Source organism: Aedes aegypti, chromosome 2 (assembly GCF_002204515.2).
Source record: "Aedes aegypti strain LVP_AGWG chromosome 2, AaegL5.0 Primary Assembly, whole genome shotgun sequence".
Taxonomy (NCBI): Eukaryota; Metazoa; Arthropoda; class Insecta; order Diptera; family Culicidae; genus Aedes; species Aedes aegypti.
Window position 1 is genome coordinate 225,956,487 of NC_035108.1, and position 6,723 is coordinate 225,963,209.

At 35.9% G+C, this 6,723-nt stretch overlaps 1 protein-coding gene across 1 annotated transcript in view; it reads right to left on the bottom strand.

The window, feature by feature from the left end:
- Nucleotides 1-6,485, bottom strand: part of LOC5574639 (muscle calcium channel subunit alpha-1) — an 87,324-nt gene extending 80,839 nt beyond the window's left edge. The window contains exon 1 of the mRNA XM_021844182.1: nucleotides 6,246-6,485. The gene's annotated coding sequence lies outside the window, so the exon portion shown is untranslated. The remainder of the gene's footprint in view (nucleotides 1-6,245) is intronic.
- Between the last annotated feature and the right edge of the window lie 238 nt (nucleotides 6,486-6,723).

Here is a 6,723-nt window from a genome sequence, read left to right on the forward strand (position 1 = left end):
CGAAAAAATAGCAGTTTTTCATTTTAAAATTTTTCTTCTACAAATATTTAAAACATTTTCGGTTTAGGTGTAGGTTTGATAAGTAGGAGGAGATTGTTCCAATGGTAAGTGATATACAATTTAAAACTCTAATGTCAAGCCGAAATTAATTTTTTTAAAACTGCTATTTTTTCGAACAATTTCACCTAGTATCTCACTTTCCGGCAGGGGCTTAGAAAATTTTGAAATTTTGTGTTTACAAAATTGAACATATTTGTAGTTCTTTGGAGAAAATTTCAGCTCGATTGCTTGAAAGGGAACAAAACTACAGCATGTCAAAGTTGAGCATTTTGTATGAAAATCGACATGCGCTGCTATTATTCAGAACAGCACTGTACATATGACATAAATCAAGTAGAAGTCTTTTCAAAGGTAAATATTTTATCAGTAATATGCACCCGATTCTGTTTTTGCATGGGGGATGCGTACCGTGCAAAAACAGTTTTCAGTTCAAAATTTCAAAAACCGTGCAAAAAAGTAAAACGGTGTTACTTTTATTACTCGACGTTTCATGCAAAAATAAGGTTTTGGCGGAAAAAAATGTATGGAAACAGAATCGGGTGTAGACGGGATTCTAAGAAAACATATTTTATTCCTCCACGATAGATTCAAGAATTTTCTTCCGATGGGCAAAGCCAATTGAACATTAGTTTCCTTGGAAGAGATTTAACATATCAGTAAAAGTGTCTCCCAAGCCAAACTATGGCATAAACATGCTATTACATACACTCCCGTGCATAAGTTTGGGTTCACCCCCTCAAAAACATACAAAGGTGTTCAGTCCATATCTCTGTAATTACACGTCCAATTGAAACTCCTTAAGCCGCATTCGAAAGGCAAAGAGTTATTCTTACTTCGTATGTATTTTTCCAAAAACATTTTTTGAACTTTGAATACTAAATGTTTACCTAAAGTTGTGACATTTTTCAAAAAACACATTGTGGGCTTCGTAGCCGTGCGGTTAGCGGCGTCAGTCGTTTAGGCGTATTGTGCTACGGAGTGTGGGTTCGATTCCCGCCCCAGTCGGAGAAAACTTTTCGTCAAACGAAAAATTCTCCACTGGTCCACTGGTCGTTCCGTGTGTCCGTTGTCTAATGTTAGTTACGTTCGTTCAGTCTGTGCAGCCTATGGCTGAAGACGGTGTAAATTGTCTTTTAAAAAATCATATCTAATTTCCTTAGCAATGGATCGACCAAAATTTTAAATCAAAGTGTCACTAGAATCTTAATCTTATATTCTTTGAAGAGGCCCCACGATATTTTGGCGGAAAAATCTAAAAAGTATTCGAAATCAATGAAACAATCAGTCAAGTCATCGTGCAAAAGTTTGGGTTCACCCCTCAGTATGATGCAAATCGTGCAAAAGTTTGAGTTCACCTGAGCCGCACGCACATAATTTTTGTCAATATCTCTGCCATTTTGGAGCGCAAATAATGGCGCATACATGATTGGTTTGAGATTTCACAGATTTTTCGTGTTCAGGTGAACCCAAACTTTTGCACGATACACCATGCTGAGGGGTGAACCCAAACTTTTGCACGATGACTTGACTGACTGTTTCATTGATTTTGAATACTTTCCAGATTTTTCCGCCAAAATTTCGTGGGTTCTCTTCAAAGAATATAAGATTACGATTCTAATGACACTTTGATTTAAAATTTTGGTCGATCCAATGCTGAGGAAATTAGATATGATTTTTCAGTGTGTTTTTTGAAAAATGTCACAACTTTAGGTGAAAATTTAGTATTCAAAGTTCAAAAAATGTTTTTGGAAAAATACATACGAAGTAAGAATAACTCTTTGCCTTTCGAAAGCGGCTTACAGAGTTTCAATTGGACGTGTAATCACAGAGATATGGACTGAACACTTTTGAATGTTTTCTAAGGGGTGAACCCAAACTTATGCACGGGAGTGTATGTATATAAATTTGATGTAAATATTGAAATTAAAATAGTAAAACTTGAATAAGTAGTAAAAGCACATTGTTATTAATATTTGAAACATATATTCGAATTATTTGTTACAATAATAAAACAAATTGTATTTGCATATAATCAATCCGCCGGGCTTCATTTGAATATATTGTGTTTTCATATAAAATCTGAACACACCTTTCTTCTGCAGATGTTAAATGGTTGGCATATAATACTATCATGTTCCTTCGAGCACCTCATCATATGCGTTGCATATAACTTGAAGTTACCTCCTCCACACTCAAGTTAATACTATATGCGAATCCAATAAGGCAAAATATATGCGTAACATATAGCCACAGACAAACAGACGTAACACTTAGAACAAATCTCGATCAAAATCATAGTCACGAGGACATGTGCGCCCAATGCTAAAATTATTGTATTTGGCCGACGGGCCAACAGATGGCGGTAGTGTGCAAACGTCAAACGCGAACAAAAACGATGCGAGCGCTGCGGGTGGCGGATTGGCCACCTAACATATTTTTGAATCGACCGTTTAAAAGGTGGTCGATGAACAATGATGAGAGTGTGACGTCTGTTTGTCTGTGATATAGCGTTTACCATACGAGTTAACTCAGTATGAGAAACAATGCATATGCACAGACAAAAAGACGAAACATTGAAGAAATTTCCGTCGATCACTTATGTATTTAACGATCCTTTCAAATTTGCTATATTTCAAACCTTACACCCAGAGGCACGCGCATCGTTTTCCTTCGTGTTCACGTTTCACGCTACACACGACCCTATCCATCTGCTGGTCTTGTTGCACAAAACAGTGTTTCGCGCAACATGCTCATCATAAAGTGTAAACTGGGCGTTGAATTTCAATAGAATTTGTCGAGATGTTACGTCTGTTTGTCTGTGGCATACATTTCAAAATATTGTTTTTTTTTTTCATTTCAATCGACGGTTTCAGACCCGATAAATGAAAGAAGGTATGCCGTACTTCGTGCGTGTTTTTCCAAAAACATCATTTTCTTTATTTTGTAAACTTCATTTTTACCTAAAATTGTGACATTATAAAAAACACACTGAAAAAACATGGCCAATTTCCTCAGCATTGGATCGACCAAAATTTTAAATCAATGTGTTGTTAGAATCGTAACCTTATATCTTAAGATTTTGGTCAATATAATGCAGAGGAAATCACCCATGCTTTTTCAGTGCAATTTTTGAAAAATGTCATAACTTTTAGTAAAACTTTAGTATACAAAATAAAGAAAATGATGTTTTTGGAAAAACACGTTCGAACTAAGTATAACTCATTGCCTTTCAAATGCGTCATAGAGAGTATTAATTGGACGTGTAATCACAGAGATATGGACAAAACACTTTTGTGTGGTTTTTAGGGGGTGAACTCGAACTTTTGCACGGGAGCGTGCCTTACCTAAAACCGACTAAAATGTCACTTACACCCCTTTACGTTTTGGCCCCTCAAATTAATTTCATCAACTTTAAGCGTTTTATTCCCAAAAATTTAACACAAAATTGCGTCTGAAACTGTTCCACACAAAATGTATGGGAAATTTTTCCCAGACCGAATATTTTCAATCTTCCAATTACAAATTCTTAGCCCAAATGTTGAACGTGTTTATAAAAATATCCGAGGTACATGAAACTTCAATAACGATCAAGATTTTAACACCGTGTGTTTAAGACGATATTTTAAATCAAAAAGAGAAATTTCAAGACATTGGTAGGGTAGGTGTACCAGTTTTGGCCACTCTAAGGAAAAATATTGTTTATACATAAATCCTATGGTTACTGTCAATACATCAAACGAAAGCTTTCAATCCATGCTCAGCAGTGAAAATTTAAAAAACTAATCAGAAACTTTTATATTAAAAATGATGGTGGCGAATACTGGACCACTTGCACCAGTATTCGCCACGATTTTAATTTTGGTTCCTGAATTCGTCACTTACGTTGATTTCTTATGGAGGGTGGCGAATCAGGAACACCATGGCAAAAAATAGGTGCAAAGGTGCAGAAATTTAAAAAAAAATGATTGTTTCTATTATTTTCTAAAAAATTTTGAGGTTTCCAAGAATGTTTCCGTATCATTTTAAAACAATTTAGCGAACACTAAACAATTGGCAACCATATATGTTGTAAAACGGTATATAATCTGGGGTGGCAAATAACTGGTACATGGCGAATACCGGCACACCTTCCCTATAAATTTGCAAAACTGTTGCGGAGTCCCTGCCAAGGTGTCGCTGCTCTAGAATATTGAAAGTGAGGCTTCGTGCTCATACAGAAATGGTCATACAGTCAACCCTCCATGAGTCGATATTGAAGGGACCATCGAATCATGGAATATCGAGTCATGGAACAGCAATACCATTTGTGGGGACTTTTAGATCTCTCTACCAGATTCACACTGGCTAATCGGGACTTACTTCGGAGAGGTACGATTAAATAATTAGGGTAAGTGATCCATTAGTTGTGGGTGTTCCTATAGTTGCGGTAGTGCCATTTACACTGATTTAATTGAACTAGCTGCAGATCCGACACCGCCAATCGACGTATTGGCTCATTGATACACGAAATAGCTGAAAACATCGTGCAAATTACTTCAAAATTGATGAAATATCACCAAAACTGCTAAAACTTTTCTCACTTGTACCAATAGTTGCGGTAAAGTGTTCCTATAATGGAGGATCCCATAAGAAAACAACGAACACCGCAACTATAGGAACACAAATTAAAAATTTACCTCAACTAAAGGAACAGTGTACCAATAGTGGAGGTATTATTTTTCACTGACATCCCGATGGTTACTGCGATGAAATTAATTTTCTCATTAAGTAAATGGTCGTTACTTTCCGTTACAACAATAATATGTACATTAATTGCGCTACTTGAATTTTTAGGGGTTAAATGACGTTGAACCGTGCTTAGTACCTCCACTATTGGAACATTTACCCTAGGTGTGCACTTGTTGAGATTTTCGTAAAGACTGATTCTATTACATTTTCTTCGGATTCTTATATCGATCAAATGATCCTATACATCGGTTTTCGTTTAACGAATCATTCGGGATTTCGCCCGATCGCCTACACGCTAAAAGTACATCACAGGGACCACCATAGTAATTATGAATTTTTATTTTTAATATGGTTCCATGAGTCGATATCGAGTAATGGAACGTCGACTCATGGAGGTTTAACTGTACAAAGTAGGCTATACTCGTAATGGGATGAAAATAAGTGAAGTATTTTTGCCCTAAACGAACATAAATTTATTATTATAATTGATATATGTATGTTGAAGTCGATATGCTCGCGCCAACGCGACTATCATGATAAACGCTTGTATGTAGCTGTATGTAGGGTGTTTTATGTATTTTGGACAGAGCGTTACGCGTATATAATTTAGCCACTTCCATTTGATTGTGCCGTATAAGTCCAAATTATATACGCGTAACGGTCTGTCCAAAATACTTTGAATACCCTAGATCTTCACATGGTCAATTTGTAATTATTGTGCAGAAGACAAGTATTTTTCAAGTTTTCCGAGATCGTAAGCGCGAGAACATTTCACGTAATGTACAGTTTTATCACAGTCAAACAGGCGTAACGTCACAGACGAACAAACTAAATTTCCATCGGACACACGTTTAACGAACATCTCAAATTAGCTATGGATGGGTGATGAATTTCAATGAAATTTGTTCATAGTGTAACGTCTGTTCGTCTGTGGTTTTATTATAATAAAATTATGTTCGTTAAGGGTTGATAATTATTTCTAATTTTTGTTACAAATGTTACTGAAATGGTTTGCCAAATAGAACAGCTAAATGTAATTTGACTTAAGAAATTGCATAGCAATATCATGTAGTCTGTTATGAAGCATATTTAGTTGCAAATAAAGAAAACATAGGTAACAACATAGTCACGACCGGTTTCAAGGTCTATGTTTTTTAAACAAAACATGTAAGCACGCTTCTCATCTTCCTATTTATTTTGGCGGCATACGAACGGTGATTCAACAACGCATGCGCAAAGCATACCAGTACCTACCAGCATATCAGATTATAAATAGACGAAAAAAAATGATTTTTTCATAATTTTGCTTTGCTAAATAGCAAATAAGGATCAATTGCATTGATATTAATTATCAATTTTTCTCCGTCAGACTGCTGCACATTTCTAATAAAATGAGTTTATCCCAATCGTCAAAAGGATAAGCCCCCTCGCAGGATGAAGTAAAATTTTCCACTTACACTCCTTTGCGTAATTGGACGAATAATTTCACTCGGATTGATCTGTTGTCGCCTTTCGATTATTTTAACCGCTGTGAAATTGATGCATTATTGACACAACACTTTGTTTTTTCGTTTTTCAATAGCACTATATTCGAAAGAAAAGTTTTTTCCCAACATGGACGAAAACCCGAAGTAAATTTCCGCGATCAGAACACGTCACGTTGTACAACCACTCGCCGAATTGAAGGGACTGAACCTTGCTTTGGGAAAATATACAGCTCGGAAAAATTGCGCAGGCGTAATTTTGGCAGACCGATACGCGTTCTGGCGAAGCGCTAGATTTTCACGGGGCCCTCTATTTTTTCATAATTATTATAGTCTGTAACTAGAAAAAATAAAATATGTTGTTTAATACATTTTTAGTAGTTATGAATTAATTAATTATGGGAAAAAAACTACGTGCTCAGGTGGTACCTAGTCATGTGTTAAAATTTCA